At 49.7% G+C, this 24,424-nt stretch overlaps 1 pseudogene; it reads right to left on the reverse strand.

Annotated features, from left to right (window-relative positions):
• Positions 1-2,026: 2,026 nt before the first annotated feature.
• Positions 2,027-24,424, reverse strand: part of LOC128949463 (CUB and sushi domain-containing protein 2-like) — a 101,418-nt pseudogene continuing 79,020 nt past the window's right edge.

A 24,424-nucleotide genomic window follows, 5' to 3' on the forward strand; every position in this document is an offset into this window, starting at 1 on the left:
GTGGCCCAAGCTCTTCCCAAAGTTTGGGAAGCTGGGGAAAGCCTTCCGACCAGCAGGCCTTCCCGAGGTCTGGGAGCGGGGCCGGAGCAGAACCTTTGGCTTGGAGATCCAGCAGGATGGAGGTTGGAGGTGGATCCAGCAGCCCCTCGGGAATTCCGGGGAGGTGCAGCAGCTTCCCCGCGGCCTCGGCGGGGCGGGAGCAGGGAGGTGATGAATGGATGGTGAGGTGGGAACGTCATCCACACTGGACACCGGCCACGGGAATCTGGGGGAGCAAGGGGGTTGGTCATGGCACATGGGAATTCTGGGGAAGGGGCTTTGGTGTCCTAAAATTGGAGCATTCCAGATGGAATATTCCCTGCATTCCATGATCCCATGAGAACCCTTCCAACCCCACACATTCCATGATCCCAAACCCTTCCAACTCCCCATATTCCATGATCCCAAGAGAACCTTTCAACTCCCCACACACTCCATGATCCCAAACCCTTCCAGCTCCCCACACATTCCATGATCCCATAAGAACCCTTCCAGTTCCACACACTCCATGATCTCAAACCCTTCCAGCTCCTCACACACTCCATGATCCCATGAAAACCCTTCCAACTCCCCATGTTCCATGATCCCAAACCCTTCCAACTTCCCACATGCCACGATCCCATGAGAACCCTTCCAACTCTCCACACACTCCATGATCTGAAACCCTTCCAATTCCATGTATTCCATGATCCCAAACCCTTCCACCTCCCCACACACTCCATGATCCCAAGAGAACCCTTCCAATTCCCTGTACTCCACAATCCCATGAAAACCCTTCCAACTCCATGCATTCCATGATCCCAAACCCTTCCAACTCCACATTCCATGATCCCAAACCCTTCCAACTCCCCACACACTCCATGATCCCATGGAACTCCACACATTCCATAATTCCAAACCAACTCACCACGTTCTACGATCCCATGAGAACCCTTCCAACACCACACACTCCATGATCCCAAACCCTTACAACTCCCCACACACTCCATGATCCCAAGAGAACCCTTCCACCTCTCCACATTCCACAATCCCATGAGAACCCTTCCAACACCACTCACTCCACAATCCCATGGAAACCCTTCCAACTCCACACATTCCATGATCCGATGAGAACCCTTCCAACTCCCCACACGCTCCATGATCCCAAACTCTTCCAACTCCCTGTACTCCATGATCCAACTCCCCACACTTCATGATCCCATGAGAACCCTTCCAAATCCCCACACTCCATGACCCCAAACCCTTCCAACTCCCCACAGATTCCATGACCCCAAACCCTTCCAGCTCCACATAATCCACAATCCCAAGAGAACCCTTCCAACTCCATGCATTCCATGATCCCATGAAGATTCCCACGAGAACCCTTCCAACTCCCCATGTTCCATGATACCAAGAGAACCCTTCCAACTCCCTGCACTCCATGATCCCAAACCCTTCCAGTTCCACACAATCCACGATCCTAAGAGAACCCTTCCAACTCCATGCGTTCCGTGATCCCAAACCCTTCCAGCTCCCCACACATTCCACGATCCCAAGAGAACCCTTCCAACTCCCCGCACTCCATGATCCCAAACCTTTCCAACTCCCTGCATTCCATGATCCCATGAAAACCCTTCCAGTTCCACTCACTCCATGACCCCAAACCCTTCCAACTCCCCACACATTCCATGATCCCATGAGAACCTTCCAACTCCCTGCACTTCATGATCCCATGAGAACCCTTCCAACACCCTACATATTCCATGATCCAAAACCCTTCCAACTCCCCGCACTCCATGATCCCCACACATTCCATGATCCGAAGAGAACCCTTCCAACTCCACACACTCCATGACCCCAAACCCTTCCAACTCCCCACACACTCCACAACCCCAACCCATTCCACCTCCCCACTCACTCCATGCTCCCAACCCCTTCCACCTCCCCTCATCCCAGGACCCCACAGCCCCCAGGGCCCACTGGTGACCGTGGGGTGGCCGTGTCCCACTCACCGCGCGGGGACGGCGCTATACGCCGTGCACACCGTGCTCACTGTGAACTCGGCCTCGCCTGCCATGATGTCTGAGGGCTGCAGGTTCCTGTCGTACATGGGGTTCTCAAAGGTGCCCCTCACGTTGGTGTTCTCGTGGCCGGCGTAGCCGTTGAACGGGACTTTGGGTCTCCTCCTGTGGCATCGGGGACAAAACCCACACAGGTGATGTCACTACACAACACGGAACACACAATGCACACACAGCGCTGCTTTCAAGATAAAAAAATTGAAAATTTATCTTCTGATTCTAAAATTTATAGGTTTCCAAAAGTGACAATGGGTTGGAGGGTGACAGTGCCACCTCTCCAATGACGCTGGACAAACCAACAGTCCAGCAAATTTCTCCTCCTCCATAAAAGAATGCAAAACAATGAGTTATTTACAGAAAGTGTGTGAGAAAGTTTGTTACATGAATGTAAACTCAGAATGCTTAGAAAATCTTAAGAAATCAAGATGACAGCCCTGAGGGGGGGCAGTGACAGGGGAAACCTGTGGGGATGGGGCAGGAAAATCCATCTGGGGGTTTGCAGCATTGATCAGGACAAAACTGAATTTACACCACATTCAAAGCCACAGGGAGGGGGGGAATTTGCTTTTTATCCTCCCAAATGTGGCCACAAATCCCATTAATGGCCAGAAAAACCATTGCTCTCCTCTCCCAAATCCCAAATCCAAAGAAATGCTTTATTTTTCCCACCTCCTGAATTAAACCAGCCCTAAAAGGGGGATTCGAAGCCCAGCTCACTGATACTCCTCTCAAATCCCTGAATTTATTTCACCTTTTGGAATTACTCTCCCAATCTCCCAAACCCTCTTTGTTGCTGCCCCATCTCCTGAATTAAACCATTTCTAAAGGTGGGAATTTTAAGCCCAGCTCACGGATATATCTCTCAAATTCCTAAATTTCTTTCACCTTTTGGAATTCTTGCCCCAAAACCATGTTTGCAGAGATAAAGCACAAACCCTGCAATAACCTTCCAAACCTTCTGTTTTTGTCCCACCTCCTGAATTAAACCAGCCCTAAAGGGGATGATTTTAAGCCCAGCTCACTGATAATTCCTCTGAAATCCCTGAATTTCTTTCAGCTTTTGGGATTCTTGTCCCAAACCCACCTGTGTTTGTAGAGATAAAGCACAAACCCTGCAATAATCAGGGCGATGAAAGGCACAAGGATGGCGGCTGCCACGGAGCTGCTGTTGGATGCAAAGTGGTGGCCTATGGATTCAGGATCATTTTCCATCATGCTGATGTCTGCAACACAGCAGAAATGAACACATTTCCTTCATTTTCCTTTCACATTTCCCACATTTCCAAACCCTTGCTGGGGGAAAAGGCCTTGGCTCAAAGTACAGGTGGCACCAGCAGCAAAATGAGCGAAGTGGTGTTGGAAAATGGAATTTAAAAAGGGATGTGCAAGGATGGAAATCCAGCCTATTAGGGCTCATCATTTATTTACATCTGCAATTAAAGAGATATATAAATTGATTTATTTTGCCAAAAATGTCCAACTTGGATGCATGAAGTTGGGCTTTAAGGAGACTCTGAAATGCTGCAATAACGAGCATCCATAAAGGTGACGAGATTCCAGCAATCTTGAGGGATTAAAGAGCTCAAACCATGCTTTAAGTGGTATTTAGGAGCTCAAACTTTGGGGGGTTTAAGCTCCCAAGAGCCTCTGTGATTTCTGATGGAGACACTTGCTGTGGTGGGAATGGGATTTGGGCTTGGCAGGGATCTGGGAATATGGAAATAAATATATCCAGGTGTTGTTTGTGCTTCCAAACTCTCCCTGCCTTTGGACAGCAGCCTGGTTATCCCTCATTTTGCTCCCAAATTACAAATTTTATCCTTTGCTGTTTGTTTTGTGCTGCTTGTCTCCCACAAACCTCACACCAAGCTCAGCAGAACTCGGAAAGCGCCGAAAATTCAAGCGAGGGATTGGAGAAAAATTCCCTGTCTGGAAACCCCCAACCAGGCCAAAATGGAGCTTCTGGAATTGAGGGGAAAAGTGCAAATCCAAAGAATTTTACCAAGTCTCTGGAGGCCAAACTGCCCAAAGCCTTTGCCACGCACAAAGCCCTGGTACACGAAGGTGCCACTCGAGGACTCTGACGAGACCTGTGGAGAGTGGAAATCAATGGTTTTATCCAACTTTTCCTTGAATTTAATACCCAGCTCACCCCAGCCCCTTCCAAGTGCATTAATTTGATGCAATTCCCCAGAAAATTCTGGCATTTTTTAAGGAGTTTCACTGCCCTACAGCTGAAAATTCTCCATTCTCAAAGGAAGGGAAGCTAAAAAAATCTTGTTTGTGATAAACTGGAGAGGACATTGGTGATTCCAGAGGGAGAGGGGAAAAAGTGGCCATGGGTCACTTGGATCCACATTTTTTCCAAGCTCCTTTGGATCCCTAAAGGGCTTGGGAAACTCCCAGACACAGGTAAAGGGTGAGGAGTAGGGAAAATAAGCTTTTCCAGCAAGATGTTGAGCAGATGTAAAACATCCACAGGGAACAAATCCCGTTGGTTTCTCCTCCAGCATTATCTGGGAGATGATGGATTCCAAACCCCAGGGCAATAAAACCAACCCCCTGTTGCAGGAGGAGCTGTCACCTGCTGGAAAAGTGCCACATGTCCCCTCCCAGCTCTGGGAATCATCCCTCAGCTCCAGGGAAGGGAAATCCAGGCTGGGACAGCCATGGGAGGGTGGGTTTTGTTCACTCACGTGTCCATCCAGGGCCCATTTGTCATTCCTGAACTTGTTGGCAAATATCTCCAGTGGCCCCATGATCTGGTACACCTGGAGCAGCAGGTGCACGTCTTCCTTCTTGTAAATCCCTGGAAAAAAAATGGGATTTTGTCAGCTCTGGTTTGAAATAATTGAGTGGGAGAGCAGAGAAACTACGTCAGGATTTGAGTTGGTGGTGGGAAACACAGCCCAGGATACTGAAGGTATTTTCCACATGGGAAAGGACTCAACTCAATATTTAATTAATATTCAGGAGGGCAGGGACATGGAGCACTGATGGAATCATGAGCTGGAAGGGACCCCCAGGGATCATCAAAGTCCAGCTCACATAATTTCATGGTTTTTACCCAAAAGCTCCAAGTCCTACCTTGGGCACCTCCAGGGATGGGCACTCCAAACATCCCTGGGCAGCTTCAAGGTGTTTCCATGGAGAAATATTCCCTAAAATCCAACCTGGCACAGATTGAGGCTGTTTCATCCTGGGAGCAGAGCCTGACCCCTCTCCTGTCAGGGAGTTGTGGGGAGCCCCTTGAGCCCCATCAGGAGTTCTCCAAACCCTTTTCCAGCTCCATTCCCTTCTCTGGACACACTCCAGCCCCTCAATGTCTCTCTGGCCATGAGTGACCAGAACTGGACACAGCCCTAGAGGTGTCCCAGTGATGCAGACAGGAAGAGAAATTATAAAAGAAAGGCCTCATAAAATCAGGCCTAAATTAATGGCTGCAAGTTCCCATGAGAAAACAATCTTGGTATGAAAGATTCATTAACATAAAGATCTATTCCTAGAGTGAAAAATAATTGCACCAGTATAAACAATAAGAGCTGTCTCATGAGAATCAGTAGAAAAAATATGTAAACTAACTAAAAATACAGAAGTTTGACAAACAAGCAAAATACCTTGTACTGACCCATAAATTAAGCATGAATGTATTGTCCACCAGTAAGATTTGACACAGTACTGATAACACTATAAAATAGAACCTATTATAGATATAGGTTATATTTTATAGTGTTATATATAATATAACCTCTGATAATCCCATAAAATATGACCTATCCAATCCAGAATTGGCTTTTATCACAACATCCCAGCAGTGCTCTCGTGTTGCTGTTGATATTCTCTGCCCTAAGATGTGCAGGGTGTCTCTGTTTCGGCCCGTGCAACTGAAGAATGAGTCTGGACTCTTCACTTTTTGGTCTTGAGGTTGTTTATTAATTCTTATCTATAAAATTTTCTTTCTGCCCAGCCAAGATCTGCTCAGCAGGGCAGCCACAGGCACTCTGTGTTGTCCTTTTATACTACAAACTACCTATAACATATTTACACTTAATTCCCAATACCCATCACCTGTGTTACACAGTGCACTTCTACTCTAAACCAATCCCAAAGTGCCAACATCGCTGCAGAAAATGGAGAACAAGAAGGAGAAGGAGAAAGGCTGGAAACGTCCAAGTTCCTCCATCTTGTCCCCATAACCCCCATACCAAAAATCCTAAAATCTTTATTTTCACCCTGTGATCATTTTGTTATTACACCATTCAAACCTGTGTGACTTTCAGGTCCTCATATAATGCTGGTAACTTGCTCCAGGGGTCACAATCAAATCCCCAGGTGTTGTGGGCTGTGTGCCAGGGTCTCTGAGCCCCGCAATGGGGTCCTCGGCAACTCTGGACATCCAAAGGGATGTGCTGAGTTCCCACACAGGGAACGGCCCTGGCAGTGCCAATGCCACCCCCTCCCAAAGGTCACATTGTCTGTCCCTCACCTGACACCTGGAGCTCCACCCCGCTGTGGTCGATCAAGGTGGCGTTGACCTTGCTGGTGGCAGGGTCAAAGCTGGTGACAGAGAGCATGGCTGGCTGCTTCTTCCCCATGTACTCGTAGGAGCCTTTCCACAGGGAATTCCTTGCAAACACATCTGCAGGCACTGGAATTACAGCAGTGAGAGATGTGAAAAAAAAACCCAGCAGCATTTCCATTTTTTCAGGAAAAAAAAAAAACAGAGCAGGATTTCTGTCTTTCTTTGAATTCACTGATAATAATTAGATTGTTTTAAATATTTAATATTTCAAAAATATTTTGTATTTTAAGTATCTTCAATCACACCTGCTCTGAGCCATCACCATGAGGGACAAAGACAAAACCAGTAACTTTAATTTGGCTGTTGTGACCAAAAACACAAGGATAGTTTAAAAAACAAACCAGCCCCAAAATAATTTATTAGGAAAAGCTCAAATAAACTTATTAGGAAAACTTAAAATAAAAAAGGATAAATGTACAGGAAGGGCTGGAATGCTGTGGGGAGGAATATGGATCTTGATGTTCAGCTCCTGTAAGGATCCTGTTTGTTGTCCATGGAATAGGATGGGGCATGTGGCAGTTTCCAGAGTGTGAAAAATGCATGTATTTTATGATTGGCTTTTCTCAAATATTAACATTAATATTATATGTGTTGTGTTAGAAAGTGATGCTGTATTAATTCTCTTAAGTAGTGGGTAAATATAGTTTTAGGATATAAAAAACGTTAAAATAGAAACTATGCTATGTAGGATACTTTTTTTTAAAGAAAAGACTTGCACTGAGATAGCAGCCACAGGACACCTAAATCTTTCAGAGAAACAGAATTTATTCTTCTTATCAGAAGAAACGAACTTCTTCCCACCTCTAAGGTGCTGTTAGGATTCAGAGGAAGAAGTAGGGACCGACCAGACAGAATCCTGTGTTTGAATGGAATTTATGCATCGTGTATGAGGTGTATGAATATGCAACAGGCTGTTGCTTTTAATGGTTAATCCTTTGTTAACAGGTGTCCTTTTTTGGATACCCAGACTGTACATAACTCTTTGTCTCTATTGTCTCATATTGTCCTAATCCAAATTGTCCAAATCATTATTACTCAAATTATATTACTATTTTTATAACCCTTTTATTACCATTAAACTTTTAAAATGTTAAAAACAAGCGATTGGCATTTTTCACACAGAGGAGGGGATTCAGGAGGGTGGATTTGAGGGGGTTTTAGGGCTGTGCCCACGGGGAGGAGCCCCCTGAGCCTCACCTGAGGCCTTGGCGAGCGGCGGCTCCCGCGCGGTGCCCACGGGTCTCCCACTGGGCCGGACATCGGCTGGGACAGGGGACAAAGCACAGCTGGTCACTATTGCATTGTATTGTATTGTATTGTATTGCATTGTATTGCATTGCATTGCATTGCATTGCATTGTATTGTATTGTATTGCATTGCATTGCATTGAATTGCATTGCTTTGCATTGCATTGCACTGCATTGCACTGCATTGCTTTGTATTGTATTGTGGGGTCTGGCACTGCCCCCGCAGAATTCCTGAGGCTGGAAAAGCTCTCCAAGGTCACAGAGCCCAAGTTGTGCCTCATGCTCAGCTTGTCACCCAGCCCAGAGCTCTGAGTGCCACGCCCAGGGGACAAAGCACAGCTGGTCATTATTGCATTGTATCGCATTGCATTGTATTGTATTGTATTGCATAGCATTGCATTGTACTGTACTGTATTCTATTCTATGCTATGCTATGCTGTTCTGGGGTCTGGCACTGCCCACCCAGAATTCCTGAGACTGGAAAAGCCCCCCAAAGTCACAGAGCCCAGGCTGTGCCCAATGCCCAGCTTGTCACCCAGCCCAGAGCTCTGAGTGCCACGTCCAGGCTTTCCTTGGATGCTCCAAACCTCTCTGTGCAGCCCCTGCCAAGGCCTGACCACCCTTTCTGTGCAGAAATTTTCACTAAAATCCGACCCCAAACTGCCCTGGCCCAGCCTGAGGCCGTTCCCTCTGCTCCTGTCCCTGTTCCCTGGGAGCAGAGCCCAATTTGGGGCTGTCCCCTCCTGTCAGGAGTTGTGCAGAGCCACAAGGTCCCCCCTGAGCCTCCTTTTCTCCAGGCTGAGCCCCCTCAGCTCCATCAGGACTTTTCCAGCTCTGTTCCTTTCCCTGGACACTCTCCATTCCCTCCATGTCCCAGATGGACGAGCCCAAAGCTGGACACAGCACTCAGGGTGTCCCTCACCAGTGCCCAAGACAGGGGACAATCCTTCTTCTGCTCCTGCTGGTCCATCCCTGATCCACCATGGGCACACCTGGCTCATGGCCAGCTCCTGTCCCTCAGCACCCTCAGGTCCCTCTCTACCTTTCAGCCACTGTCCCCAGCCTGTCCTGCCTTTCCCTCTGCTCCAACCCCAAGTGTCCAGAGTGACCCCACTCCAGGAGAGCCACAGGGCTCCATTTCCATGGATCAGAACAAGTTCTTCATCCAAGACTCTGTGGCAGGTAAAATGTGGGGGAGATAAACAATTTTTGTCCTGTACAGGTTCTTCTAGACCCAAAAACTCCCCAGAAGATCCTCAGGTGACTCTTTGCAGGTGGCACCTGAGTGTTGGGTCACAGGTTGGACTTGATGACCTCAAAGGCCTTTTCCAACCATGTTCTGGGATTCTGCAATGGAGACCAGTGATGGAGACCCTCCCACCAAGCGAAAATCAGGCTGGGCCATCCCACAACTTTTAAGGGAACAAAATCAAGGCTGAAAACACCTCCCCTCTCCTTCCTTGGAGTTCTGACACCAAAACTGAATCTTGAGTTTATCTGCAGGTTGAAAACCACCTTTGAAGGACCTCAAGGCCCAGGATCTCCACAAGCTGAGAGCCTGGGGAGGGTCTCAGAGCCCAGCTGGTGCTGCCAGCCCCTCACCCAGGCAGATGGGGGGCTTCCCTGTCCAGCTGCCGTCGGCTTTGCAGGTGCGGTGCTCGGAGCCCCCGGTGAGGTAGAAGCCGCTCTGGCAGGAGTAGATCAAGGTGTAGCCCAGGGAGGGCAGGTCCAGGGCACCCACGTTGGCATGGGATGGGGTCTCGGGCTGCTTGCAGTGGTGGGCTGGAGGGGACAGGGAGAACAGGTGAGAGAAACCACCCAGGTGGGCACGGGGAGGGTGAGAAGTGACACGGTGACAGCAACAGGGGAACCCTCCTGGAAGAGGTTCTACACCACAGCTCACAGGGATTTTTCCCAGCTGGAAGAGCTTCCCATGCTGGGTTTCTCTTCCTGGCTAAAGCTGAACCTGGCTCCAGCTGATGAGCTGAAAATCAGGATTGGCCACCCCCATTTTTAAGGGAAAAAGACAAAACCAAAAGGTGCTGAAACACCTCTGAGCCCAGAACTGAGTGCCAGACTAAAAACTGCCTTTGCAATCCCCAATTCTCCCTAAAATGCCACACATTTTCTGCAAGGATTCCTTTTGCAGAGCCTGGCTGAGGGCCCCAGCTCCCTGTTGGCATTCCCAGGACTCACGGACGCAGTCGGGCTGGACGCCGCTCCACGTCAGGTTGGGCAGGCAGGTCCTGGTGGTGGAGCCCTGCAGGAGATATCCCTTCTGGCACCTGAAGAACAGGATGCTTCCCACCTGTCCCAACAGGAGACAATCACTCAGCTTCCCAGGGATTCCCAGACTTTCATTCCATCCCCTTGTCACCACCTCATCCCTCACAGGAGCAGCTCCACTCCCAGCTGAGCAAAAATCCCATTTATGGTGTCTCCAAATTAATTAAACATAAAATAAATTAATTAAACTTCAAGATTAAGGTGACTAATTAGCAGGAAAATGGAAGGATCCACTCTGCCATCCACTATCCCAGCAGGGAATGGGTGGGAATGGAGCCCCCCAAGGGAGCCGCTGTGGGATTTTTGTCCCCATTCCAACGATTTCCTGCTGGATGAGAGATGGGATTAGCAAAAGCACCTGCAGGATTTGGCCTGAAAATTAATGGGAATTAATGTGAATAGCAGCAACTATTAATTAGCACTGTAATTAATTTCAGATACAATGCACTGCCTAATTAATGCTGTGCAAACCCACTCAGAGGGCTAAAGGAGCACGTTGGGGTGTCCTGCTCCCAGGAGGAGACAGGAATCCATGGAAGGACACATGAATCCATGGGATGAGACATTAATCCATGGAAGGACACATTAATCTATGGGATGAGACATTAATCCATGGAAGGACACAAGAATCCATGGGATAACACAAGAATCCATGAGAGGGGACGTGAACTCATGGAAGGAGACAATAATCCATGGAAAGATGCAAGAATCCATGGAAGAAGGACATGAATCCATGGGAGGAGACATTAATGCATCAGGGGAGACATGAATCCATGGGAGAACACGTGAATCCATGGGACAACACAGAAATTCATGGGATAACATGTGAATTCATGAGATAACATGTGAATTCATGGGAAGAGACACTAATCCATGGGAAGACACAAGAATCCATGGAAGGACACATGAATCCACAGGATAATCCATGGGGTAACATGTGAATCCATGATGGGAGGCATTAATTTATGGAAGGACACATGAATCCATGGGAGAACAGAATAATCCATGAGAGGAAACTTGAATCCATGGGAGAACACAAAAATCCATGGGATAACACAGGAATCCATGGGAGAACACATGAATCCATAGGATAACACAGGAGTCCATGGGAGGACACGTGAATCCAGGCCAAGGACCGAGCAGGGCTGGCTTTGTGGCACACCCATCGTCCACGGCCATACCTGGTATCCCTGGGAATTGTTCTGCATCCCAAAAAGAGGCACTCCAGGATCTGCACACGTCGTGAGGCTGGGATCTGTTAAAAACAGGGAAGGGATTTATGGGAGAGCTCAGAGCCCTCCAGGCACACGGGTCCTGCTGTACCTCTGGAACACAAATGGGATTTGGCTCTGAAGGAACACACAGCAACAAGGAGAACACATGGATCTTCCTGTTCCTTAAATCCCTGCCTGCTGCAGAAAGAAGCAACCAAGTTTTTAATTAATGACCAATCACAGCCAGTTGTGTTGGACTCTCTGAGTCTGTCACGGGTTTTTATTATTCATTCTTTTCTGGTTTTCTGATGTCACCTTTCTCTTTCTTTAGGATGGTTTTAGTATAGCATTTTCTTATAATATGATATGATGTAATTTTATTTAATATATAAATATATATAATTTATACTTATTATACAATTATATTTATATTTATAACTATAATAATATATTTATAAATATGTTTAATAGATTGATATTATATCAATACTATAATATAATATATAACATATTAATATATCATATATTATATATATTATATATTACATATTATATTTAATTAGTATATTTATATATAATACATATTTAAGTATATATATAAAATATATATTTATATAATATTTATAATAAATTTATTATTATAATTATATATATAAATACAATTATAATTATATTAATATATACATAATAAATAATGTTTAATATAATATATATAAAATATATTATAAGTTCATAATATAGTATCAGTTAATAATGTAATATAATATAATATAATATAATATAATATAATATAATATATATTTAATATATTTAATATAATATATATTTAATATAATTTCATAATATAATAAATCAGCTTTCTGAGAACTTGGGAGTCAATTCCCATCTCTCACCCCATCCTGGGGACCCTCACAACACCACAACAAAGCACCACGGTCACCCCGCTCTCCTCTCTGCCCTCTGCTCCCATCCTGACCTCCAAGGACCCCCAAGGGGTTGGGACTGGAGGTGAAGGGAGCCCCCAAACCCTTCACTGAGCCCCCAAAGCCTTCACTGAGCCCCCCTTACCGATGCAGCTGGGCTGGGTCCCGCTCCAGGTGCCGTCGGACTGGCAGAACCTGCGCGCCGACCCCACGAGCACCAGCGGGGCCAGGCAGGAGAAGGACACGGACGAGCGGTAGGTGAAGCCTCTGTCCTCCCTCCTGCCCTGGGCTGGGGTGCCCGGGTCCCCACAGAACACGGCTGCAACAGCAAAGGGACAGGGAGGTGGCCACAGAGCCCCCAGGAATGCCACATCCCATCACAGCCCATCCAACTCCATGATCAGCTCGGGAATCAGGGGTGGCTGAAGGTGCTGCTGGCTGCATTCCTTGTAATTATCTCCTTTTGTCCATGGTTGTTAATTAACTTCCACCTTCTCCCCCGGATTTGCCTTTTTTTCCCCCCTCTTTTTTCTCTCCCCTAATTGCACGGTGTCACTTTGTTCCTTGGCTCTGTATCACACGGAAAGCCCACTAATTATCCCGGATCCTGGGAAAGGTGTGAGGAACAGTGAGGGGTTTTGTGGGATTTAATATGAAAATGGATATTGTGCAGCTGGAAAAGGGACTCAGAGCTGCCTTTAGCACCAGGAGATGCTAATTCCTTTTTTTTAATTCTCTTTTTTTTTTGGTGTTTGCTGTTGCATCAAACCCACCCAGCCTTCACAAAACATTCCCAACTTCTGCTGCAACACGGTGCCTTTTGCTAAAAGATTTTTTTGGCAGTTCCAGGAGTGCTGATTGCAGAAGACTGAGTCACTGAGGTCAAACACCCAGTTTTGAGGATGTTTTGTAGGCAGGAACATGGAAAATGCCTGGATTCATCCCAAATGTGGCATCACCCTTCTGTCACAAGGGGTAGAGTGACCACCTGTGTCCCCGCCTGCACTTCACAGATGCCAAAGCAAGGCTCCCAAAAAACCAAGCCATGAAGGAGGTGGGAGAGCAGCCAGACTTTGGCTCCAAACTCTTGAACCATCCCCATAGCACCAAAAATTCCCACTCCAGCTGCTGGAAAACTCCATTTATGAACGGGGCACGAAGCACAGCAAGATCCCTCTAAACCCTGAGCTGCTCAGTGACACAGAGCTTGGGGAAAAAACTTGGAAAAAGCCCTAAAAAGCTGGATTTGAAGCAGAATCCTGGTGGAGGAGAGGGCAGGTGGCTACTCACGGAAGCACTGGGGGATCTCCCCGCTCCAGGAGCCGTTGCCCTCGCAGGTGAGCACGGCGGGCAGGGACAGCTGGTAACCCTCCAGGCAGGCGTAGCTGATGCTGGAACCCCAGCTGAAATCTGACCCCACCACCTTCCCGTTGGGAATGGCCTGGGGAGCTCTGCAGGTGATGGCTGGGGGAGGAGGAAAAAGAAGGAGAAGGAGGAAAAGGAGGAAATGGAAAAGGAGGATGACAAAGAGAAGAAGGAGGAGGAGAAGAAGGAGGAAAAGGAGAAGAAGAAGAAGAAGGAGAAGAAGAAGAAGGAGAAGAAGGAAGAAGAGGAGGAAAAGAAGGAAATGGAAAAGAAGGAGAAGGAGGAGAAGGAGAAGAAGGAAAAGGGAGAAAAGGGAGAAAATGGAGAAAAGGGAGAAAAGGAAGAAAATGAGGAAACGGAGGAAAAGGAGGAAAAGGAGGAAAAGGAGGAAAAGAAGGAGGAGAAGGAGAAGAAGAAGGAGGAAAAGAAGGAGGAGGAGAAGAAGGAGAAGAAGGAGGAAAAGGAGGACAAGAAAAGGAGGAGAAGGAATAGGACAAGGAAAAAAGGAAAAGGAAAAGGAAAAGGAAAAGGAAAAGGAAAAGGAAAAGGAAAAGGAAAAGGAAAAGGAAAAGGAAAAGGAAAAGGAAGAGTCAGGTCTCTCCACTTCTTAATTATTTCCATTAACAAGCAAATTCCACCTAGGTGCAAAGTCACCTCCTGCTCTCCAAGAGCATCTCCCAGGATTGGCACAAAGTGGGGTCAAACCCTTCAAAGTTTGCAGTTCAATCCCAAATAATGAAATATCCCATGGGAAGGGATCCATGAGGATCATCCAAGCCCTGGCCCTGCACAGACACCCCAAAATCCCCCCCTGTGCATCCCTGAGAGCGTTGTCCAAACATTCCTTGAGATCCTGGGGCTCTGCTCAGTGCCCCACCACCCTCTGGGGGAAGAACTTTTCCCTCAGCATCTCCACAAATCCGATTTTGAAGTCAACGCTCGTTCCCAGCTGAAGGTAAAAATCTGCCCTGACATGGTGTGAAAGCTCATCCCCGATTTCCCCGAAGATTCACACATTTTGGACAACCTGGCTGAGGCTCAGACGAGCAGTTGAAGCCACAACCTGTCGGGTTTTCACCCACTCTGGGGTGTTTGGAGATGACATTTTTGCAGCACTCTGCTCTTCAGCTCAGAGCAGCCAAACCTGTGCCTCCAAATGAGACTCTTGGCCACATTCTGGATCATTTCTGCAGCATTTGCTCAGTGCAGAGGATGAAAAAGGAGAGGAAGAATTGCTCTTTACAGCCTCTGAAGGAGCTGGAGCGCATTTGAGGGTTTTTATGTGGCCTGTTTTTATATCAGTTCCGTGACAGGTGAATTTTCCAGATTTTTAAAGGAATGCAGCGATGCTGCCACACATTTTATCTGTGCTGGGGGGTCAGGAAAACAGATCCAGCCTGCCCAGCCACTGCTTTCCTATTTCCCTTTTCTATCTCTGAACCACAGGAGCCATCTCAGAATAATGAAAAGACTCGCAGGGAACATTTTTCAGATGTTTCTGGGTGATGCCAGCACAGCGTCTGCTGGAAAAACACAATATTTCATCTGAGCTTGATCCGAGTTTTTTGTGCAAAATCACTTTACTCCCTGGGCTTTGAAGGAGAGCAGCAACTCCTTCCCTCCCTGCCAGGCACAGATTGATAGCCCTGAGCACAGCAAGGCGTTGCTGCTTCCCTGACAAATGCCAAACTTTGTGTGTGGAATGAGGGAGATGAGGAACGCCCAGCCAGGCTTTCATGGAAACTCTGGTGGCCTCCAAAACTTGTGTCCTGCAGGGTTCCTTACCCTTGCAGACGGGTTTGGTGCCGTTCCAGGTGCGGTCTTTGGTGCAGGTGAGGGCAGCAGCTCTGTCTGACTCCATCATGAAGCCAGGAGTGCACTGGAACACCACGGATTTGTTGTAGGTGAAGTCACTGCCCAGCCTCAGCCCGTTGGCCGGCACGCCGGGGTCTCCACAGTTGATCACTGCCAAGGAAGGGAAAAAGGAGAATTTCTGGCAGCTGGAACCACGCCTGGGATGGTCCTGAATGTTTTTTTCCAGGTGGGGTTTAACCAGTTAAATGTGGAGCAGGTTTGCAGCCTGCGATTTGGTTCATTTGTCCTTGGTGCCCAGCTGGAGCAGGAATTGTTTTGTCTCCCTGCTCTGTGCACAGAGCTCACCATCCCTGATATGAAGCCCAGACCCACACACCAAAGCAGCACAGAACCTGAGAAATATAAAAGTTAAAACCAGAGGCGCCACCAGTGCTCACCAGTGCACTCGGGGCTGGTCCCAGTCCAGGTGCCATTGACGGTGCAGTGCCTGCTCAGCACCCCAGTGGAGTAATAACCCTCCCTGCACTGGTAGATGATGGAGCTGGAGAACACCAGGCCGTCGTTGAAGATCACCCTGGCGTTGCTGGGAGTCCCGGGGTTCCCGCAGGAAATCAGTGCCAGGGGAAACGGGGAAATTCAATTAAAATCACCCAGAAACCACAAACCGACCCCCAGGGCTCCGAGGGGTTCCTCCTGCATTGCCTGTGCTCAGGAAAGGCAAGTTCTGAGGACATGAGAACACTTCTGGGGACATGAGAACAGTTCTGGGGACACCAGAGCCATTCTGGGGACACTAGAGCAGTTCTGGGGACACCAGGACAGCTCTGGGGACAATAGAACAGTCCTGGGGACATTGGGGCAGCTCGGGGACATCAGAGCAATTCTGGGGACACTGGGGCAGTTCTGGGGACATCAGAGCAATTCTGGGAATACCGGGATAGTCCTGGGGACAGCAGAACAACTCTGGGGACACCAGGGCAGTTCTGGGGACACCAGAAGAGCTCTGGGGATAGTGGGGCAGCTCTGGGGACACCAGAACAGCTCTGGGGACACTGGGGCAGCTCTGGGGACACCAGAACAGTACTGGGGACACTGGGGCAGCTCGGGGGACATCAGAGTAATTCTGGGGACACCTGGGCAGTCCTGGGGACCCCAGGGCAGCTCTGGGGACACTGGAGGTGTTCTGGAGACACCAGGGCAGCTCTGGGGACACCAGAATACCTCTGGGGACACCGGGGCAGTCCTAGGGACACCAGAACAGCCCTGGAGACATCAGAGTGATTCTGGGGACACAGAAGAGCCCCGTGTCGCAGCAGTACCTTCGCACTCGGGCTGCGTGCCGCTCCAGGAGCCGTTGGCGTGGCAGACCCTCTCGGAGGAGCCGCGCAGGGAGTAGCCGGGCTCGCAGCTGAACCGCACCACGCTGCCCACGTCGAAGGCGTCCCCCAGCCCGATCCCGTGCGAAGGGATCCCGGGGTCGCCACACACGCCCTGGCTGCCCCCTGCCAGGAGAGCACAGAGTCACCACAGCCACCAGGGATGGAGGCTCCTGTCCCTTGTCACCCTCATCGGGAATTCCACCCCCAGCAGAGCAGTGGAACTCCAAATTAAACATTCCCTGATTCCGTGAGCCCCCCTGGTTTTGAGCTGGATGCAAACATGGCCACAATTCCTGAATCCCAAGGTGGAGGCTCCAGCATCAGCCCCAGGGATGTTTCTCCTCCGTGAAGGAATTCCCACGTGCTCCAAGCCAGCCCTGAGCAGCTGGGAGTGAGGGAACAAGGAGGGTTGGGGCATGGGAGGAAGGGAAGGGAAAAGGGGAAAAGGGGAAAAGGGGAAAAGGGGAAAAGTGGAAAAGGGAAGGGTTGGGGGTGTCCAGGGAAGGGAAGTTCAGGTAAGGGAAGGGGAGGGAGGTGCCTCCTCCTCAAGGCGCAAGAGTAGGTGATGATGGGTGGGAGGTGATGACAATGGATGGGTGACCATGAACGAGTGACCATGGCCAGCTGATGGTATCTGGGTGACCACGAACAGGTGACCAAGAACAGGTGACCATGAACAGGTGATGGTATCTGGGTGACCACAAACAGGTGACCATGGCCAGCTGACTGTGGCTGGGTGACCATGAATGGCAGTGATCATGAACAGGTGACCAAGAAGGGATGACCATGAATGGGTGACCACAAACAGGTGACCATGGCCAGCTGACTGTGGCTGGGTGACCATGAATGGCAGTGATCATGAACAGGTGACCAAGAAGGGATGACCATGAATGGGTGACCACAAACAGGTGACCATGGCCAGCTGACTGTGGCTGGGTGACCATGAATGGCAGTGATCATGAACAGGTGACCAAGAAGGGATGACCATGAATGGGTGACCACAAACAGGTGACCATGGCCAGCTGACTGTGGCTGGGTGACCATAAATGGATGACCATGGCTAGGTGACCATGAACAGGTGACGAAGAACAGCTGACCAAGAACAGATGACCATGAACAGGTGACCATGAACAGGTGACCATGTCTGTGTGCCCCCCAGGGCCCTTCCCAAGCCCCCTCACCCGAGCAGTGTGGCAGGGAGCCGCTCCAGCGCCCGTCCAGCTGGCACATCCTCGTGGCATTGCCCACCAGCGTGCGCCGGCCCAGGCAGCTGTACCTGACCACGGAGCCCACCGTGTGCTTGTCCCCCGAGATCTGCGCGTGGGGAGGGGACCCGGGGTGGCCACAGGACACCACTGCAACAGAGACACGGCTTCAGCACCCGGGGATCCAGAATTCTGGCTTGGGGGGACCTTAAATGTCAGTTAGTGCCACTCCTTTCCATGGGCAGGGATGCTTTTCCCTATCCCTGGTTGCTCCAAGCCCTGTCCAGCCTGGCCTTGGACACTTCCAGGGATGAGGACAGTCCCAGCTGCTCTTGGCACATGTGCCAAAGCCTCCCCATCCTCACAGGGAAGTTCAACACACAGGAAACAAAACATAAGAAAATCTCCTTTTTTTTTAAACTTTGAAACCCAGGAATCCAAGGAATCAGTGGTAAAATTGACCTGGGTTTCCAAATGTCAACAAATCCTCCAAATCCCAACATTTTATGCGAGATAAAATGGAGGAAGGAGATTCCTTGTACTCAAGGAGGCTGAGGGAACCTGGGATTGGGGTTTTAACAGGAATTCCCTCCCGGCTGTGGGAACATGGATCATCACTCACCAGCTCCCCAGGATCCATGCAAGGGGTGAAGAGAGGACAAAAGGAAAGGAAAACGTGTCCAAAACTGCTCGGTAGGATTTGGTGTGGAGGGAGAAACGTGGGAAAAAACAAAAGGAACAATCCCAGCTTTGGAACAGCTCAAGCCAATTGGAATTTCTGGAGTTGGGCAGGGAATGGGATTGCAGCTGGTTTGGTGCCCAAAGGGACAAAATGGTCATGCTGGGGTGGGGCTGCTCCTGCCTGCACCTCCCTAAGGCAGCTAAAATCCACTCTGGATCCCAAATTCCCAGTGTAAGATTGAGACTCACTCACTCAGGTGAGTCCTCACTCAGGTAAGCCCTCACTCATCCAGGTGTACCCTCAGCCACTCAGGTGAGCTCTCCCTGTGCTCCAGAGCTGCTCCTGCCCTCCACCTGCACTATCCCAGCTGAATCCTCTCCTCAAACCCCACAACCCATCAGGATTCCACCTGGAACACCCAAATCCATCAGGATCCGCCTGTCCCTACAGAGAGAACACCCTCCAGCAGGATCCTCTCCTCAACCCCAAAATCCATCGGGATTCCACTTGGAATCTCCAAAATCCGTCAGGATCTACCTGTTGCTACATAGAGAATGTCTCTTTTCCTCAAACCCCAAAATTCGTGAGGATTCCACCTGGAACCGCTAAAATCCAATGGAATCCACCTGTCCCTACATAGAGAACCCTCTCCAGCAGTATCCTCCCCTCAAACCCCAAAATTCATTGGGATTCCACCTGGAACCCCTAAAATCCACTGGGATTCATGTGTCCTCACAAAGAGAACCCCCTCCACCAGTATCCTCTCCTCAAACCCTAAAACACATCAGGATTCCACCTGAAACCCCCAAAATGCATCAGGATCTGCCTGTCCCGAGACAGAGGACCTCCTCCACCAGAATTCTTTCTTCAAACCCCAAAATTCATTGGGATTCCACCTGGAACGCCCCCAAATCCACTGGGATCCACCTGTCCCTACACAGAGAAACCCCTCCAGTAGAATCCTCTCTTCAAACCCTAAAATCCATCAGGATCCACCGTTTCCTGAGAATGCCCTCCAGGAGGATCCTCTCCTCAACCCCAAAACCCATCAGGATTCCACCTGGAACCCCCAAACCCATTGGGATCTGCCTTTCCCTACACAGAGAATGCCTCCAGGAGGATCCTCTCCTCAACCCCAAAACCCCCTCCCTAGGAAACTCCTGAAACCACTGGGACCATTCCCACATGGATTTTTTTGTGGGGATTTTTTTTGGGATGGATTTTCCCTCACGAATCCTGCTGACCCCCACGAGATGCGCTGGACAGGGAGAGGGGTTGGGGCCACTTACAAAGGCACTGGGGGAGGGCTCTGTCCCACGTGCCATCGCCCTGGCACGTCAGGACGTGCGTCCCCAACAGATAAAATCCGTGGCTGCACTGATAGGACACGGTGGTGCCGAAGCTGAACCTGTGCGGGCCGCTCGGCTGCACTTGCCGCACGCTGTTTTCCAGATGCCCGGGGTCAGAACAGTTCACAACTGCAAACAGACAACAGAACAACACCCAGAAAATAATGGGAAGCGAAAAGTGAGGCAGAAAATGTGAAGTTTAAAAAAAAAAAAAAAATTGGTGGGAAGTTGAAGATTTTATGCTGATTTAAGATTTTTTTTCCCGAGATTTTTTCTCTGAGATTTTTTTTTCTCCGAGATTTTTGAGGGTGGGAGTGGAAAAATTTCTTGTGAAAAAGGGAGTCCAGGCAATCCTGCAGGTTGTCACCCAGCAGCAGAGGCTGGATCTCCAAATTGGGATTGAGATTATCCAGCTGGGAATAACTGATCCCAAACCGGGATTTTTTTGGGAATAATTGATAATCCAGCATGGCCAGAGATCCTGGATTAGGGGGATGCAGAGGGAGGGAGTGCAGGGAGGGGAGGGGATTTGGGAAGTGAATCTGAGTGCTGATCCCATGGGAAAAGAGGGAAAAGGGCTCTGCACAAAGCTGTGGGAAGATATTTCCTGGGAAGATAAACGAGGAGGTTGGACAAGGTGATTTGGGGGGGAGCAGAGGAGAGATCCTGATTTTCCATGGACATGGATTGTGACCACCAGGGCGTGTTTATAGGCTGTGCCTGCCTTTAACACCCTCTGACCCCAAATTTGGGTCTGATCCCAAATCTGATCTGATCTGTGCCTGCCTTTAACACCCTCTGAGCCCAAATTTGGGTCTGATCCCAAATTTCCAACACGCTCCAACTCCTTGGAGAACGCATTGAGGTGAGGAAATCCCGTGGGATTTACAGCATCCCTGGCATCTCCAACCACATCCCCTGGGTGGTTTCCAGGGATTTCTGGCTTGGGATCATGGAGAATCCCCAGGGAAGGCCAGACTGACCTCGGCAGGAGGGCAGGGTGCTGCTCCACTGGCCGTTGGCCAGGCACTGGGATTGGGAAGCTCCCTCCAGGCGGAATCCGGGGTTGCACTGGAATTTGGCCACGTCGTTGAGGTTGAACTGGGAGCCCTGGGTGAGGCCGTTGGGGGGGTTGCCAGGGTGGCCACAGGTGATGGCTGCAAGGACAAAATGGAAATGTCACTGGATTTATTCCTGGAGAAAAGTGGATTATTCATTGGAAAAAGATGTGAAGGTAGGAGAGCATAAAAACCGCCACATCAATCCCAAACCCCAAAGATTTGGGGCTTCTCTGTTGAGATACAGGATGACATTGAAAAAAAGGGATTTTTTTAGGTTTTATTTGCTCCAGGAATTCCCTGCATCCCTCTCCAGGCAGCCGAGTGCCAGGATCCCACTGATTTACACCACACATCCCTCTCCAAAAATCCCAGCTCCTGCTCTTAACCCCACACCACCCCACGCATCCAAACTCTGTTGTTCCCTCCCTCTCTCCCTGTCCCCCCTGGGCTGAAGGAATGACAAGTACTGATGAACACAAGAATTTAAGAACAGAAAGATTTGATGGACAAGTAAAATACCTTTTACTCACCAACAGAATAACTGGCAAGAAACCTACCAACCAATTGGAGTCACACGTGAGGTGTGTGACTAAAACTACATAAAAATGAGTTATGTGAATAAAGAATGGGTTTTTTCCTGCATGAAGAAAATGGAGTCTTGATAAAAAAACACCCCAAAGGTGTGTGCATGGCCACCCCACACCTCGAGGGTGTGAGCTCTGCCCAGCCCCTTCCAGGCCCTCCAGGCTGGGATGTCCCCTCAGGGCTGAAGGAATGACAAGTACTGACGCACACAAGAATTTAAGAACAGAAAGATTTGATGGACACAGACCAATAAAGTAATTAGCCAGAAAGCTACTAACCAATTGGAAAGACACATGAGGTCTGTAAAACTGCATAAAAATGAGTTGTGTGAATAAAGAATAGGTTTTTTCCTGCATGAACAAAATGGAGTCTTGATAGCAAAACACCCCGAACGCGCGCGCAGCACAACCACCTCATACCTCAACCACCCCACACTTTGGGGGTGTGAGCTCTGCCCAGCCCCTTCCCCAACCCCTTCCCCAGCCCCTTCCAGGCCGGGATGTCCCCCCAGGGTGAAGCAATGACAATACTTACGCACACAGACAGGCGTTTTCCCGGACCAGCGGTGGTCCTGCTGGCAGATGCGCACGGACATGCCGATGAGGCGGAAGCCGGGCTGGCACTGGTACACCACGCTGCCACGGTAGTTGTAGTTCTCCCCGTTGATCTGCCCGTTCACAATGGGGCTGGGCACGCCACAGTGCCCGGCTGGAGGGGACAGAACGGCAGCAATCAGCTGGAGAGCCCAGCAAAGGTGTCCCCAAAGGGCATCGGGGGATCTCTGCGGGTTTGGGGTGAGGAGAAGCCCAGACCGGGATGGGTTGCAAGGGAATGCAAGGGTTGTCCATAGGGACACCTCTACCATGTCAAATCCAACCTCTCCTTGGACACTTCCAGCTGTGGATGGGGCAGCCACAGCTTTTCTGGGCATGGATGAGGTTTGGAGATGCCCAGATTGGTTTGGGTTGGAAGGGAACATAAGGGTTGTCCACAGGGACACCTTCCACCATGCCAAGTCAGCCTGTCCAACCTCTCCTTGGACTCTTCCAGGGATGGGGCAGCCACAGCTTCTCTGGGCAGGGATGGGGGTTCACAATGCCCTGACTGGTTTAGGTTGGAAGGGAACATAAGGGTTGTCCACAGGGACACTTTCCACCATCCCTGGTTACTCCAAGCCCTGTCCAAGCTCTCCTTGGACACTTCCAGCTGTGGATGGGGCAGCCACAGCTTCTCTGGGCATGGATGGGGTTCATGATGCCCAGATTGGTTTGGGTTGGAAGGGAACATAAGGGTTGTCCACAGGGACACCTTCCACCATCCCTGGCCATCCTCTCCAACCTCTCCTTGGACACTTTCAGGGATGGGGCAGCCCCAGCTTCTCTGGCCAATCCACATCATGCTGTTTATAGGGAAGAATCCACCCCAATATCCATCCACACCCATCCTCTTTCACCTCCAGGCTGTCACCTCAACACTCTGCAGTCCCAACCAACTATCCTCACCCCAAAACTCTCCCAGCACCTCACACCTCTGGAGGACGCAGGAATCCAACTCTGCCTCCCTTTTACACCCCCTTCAAACCCCGCAGGGTGGATGTCAGTCCCTAAACCCCCTGTTCCCTCCCAAGGAGCCTTTCCCACACCCGTGGATGCCGCAGGAGCATCCCAAAGGTACCTACCCAGACACCTGACCTCAGCCCCGCTCCAGAGCCCGTTGGCCATGCACTCCCTGACCCGGGAGCCCACCAGGGTGTAGCCAGTGTTGCAGGAGAAGATGGCAGTGGCCCCGTAGCTGGTGAGGGTCCCGATCTTGTTCCCGTTGGGAGGCGTGGGCAGGTCCCCACAGGAGATAACTAGGACAGATCCCAAAGGATAAGTGAGAGAACAGGCTGGGTTTTGAAGGAATGCATCCAGGCACAGCACCAGGAGTTGCTGCTGGAGTGGGAAAGTTCATTAAATAATTCCAGGAATTGTGATCATTCCAGAGCCATGTAAGATGAGGTGACAAAAATAAGAGCTGTTCATATTTATGCTTCAGGATACAGGGGAACACTAAAGACAGGCTGGGAAAGAACCAAAGGAGTTTTTCACACCAGAGCTTCCTCACAGAGGAATATTTTTCTGTCATTAAGCCTGATTCCCAGAAGCCCCACAGAATCATGGAAGGGACCTTAAAGGCCATGAGTGGGGACATCTCCCACTAGGCCAGGCTGCTCCAAGCCCTGACCTTGGAATGGCACAAAGTTCATAATTAAAAGTGACACCCAGCTTTCCCCCACAATCCAAAATCCCAAGATCTGCAGATCCCAGCTGGGTTTGTGGGATGCAGGAGCCTCTGCAAACCCAACCTCCCCCTCAGAACTCTTGGTTTTATCTTCATTTTCTCTGCCTTCAAGCTCTGCCAAGCCTGCAGAGCTCCCGCTGGGTGCTGCTGACCTCGGGGCGCTGCCAAGATGCTGTCACTTGGATTTAGGTGGCAATAAGGCTGAGGGAACAAAAGGAGGTCAGGCTCCTGCTCCCGGATCCAGAGGAAGAGCTGGCAGGGGGAGAAGCACATCTGTCACCCACACCAGCAGTCACAGCTCCACAAACAAAGGCAGGCAGCAGGGAAGGAGAGGCTTTGCTGCCTCTGT

This window comes from Melozone crissalis, unplaced genomic scaffold (genome assembly GCF_028551555.1).
Source record: "Melozone crissalis strain CALT ecotype California unplaced genomic scaffold, PUWL_Pcris_2 ptg000236l_1, whole genome shotgun sequence".
Classification (NCBI taxonomy): domain Eukaryota; kingdom Metazoa; phylum Chordata; class Aves; order Passeriformes; family Passerellidae; genus Melozone; species Melozone crissalis.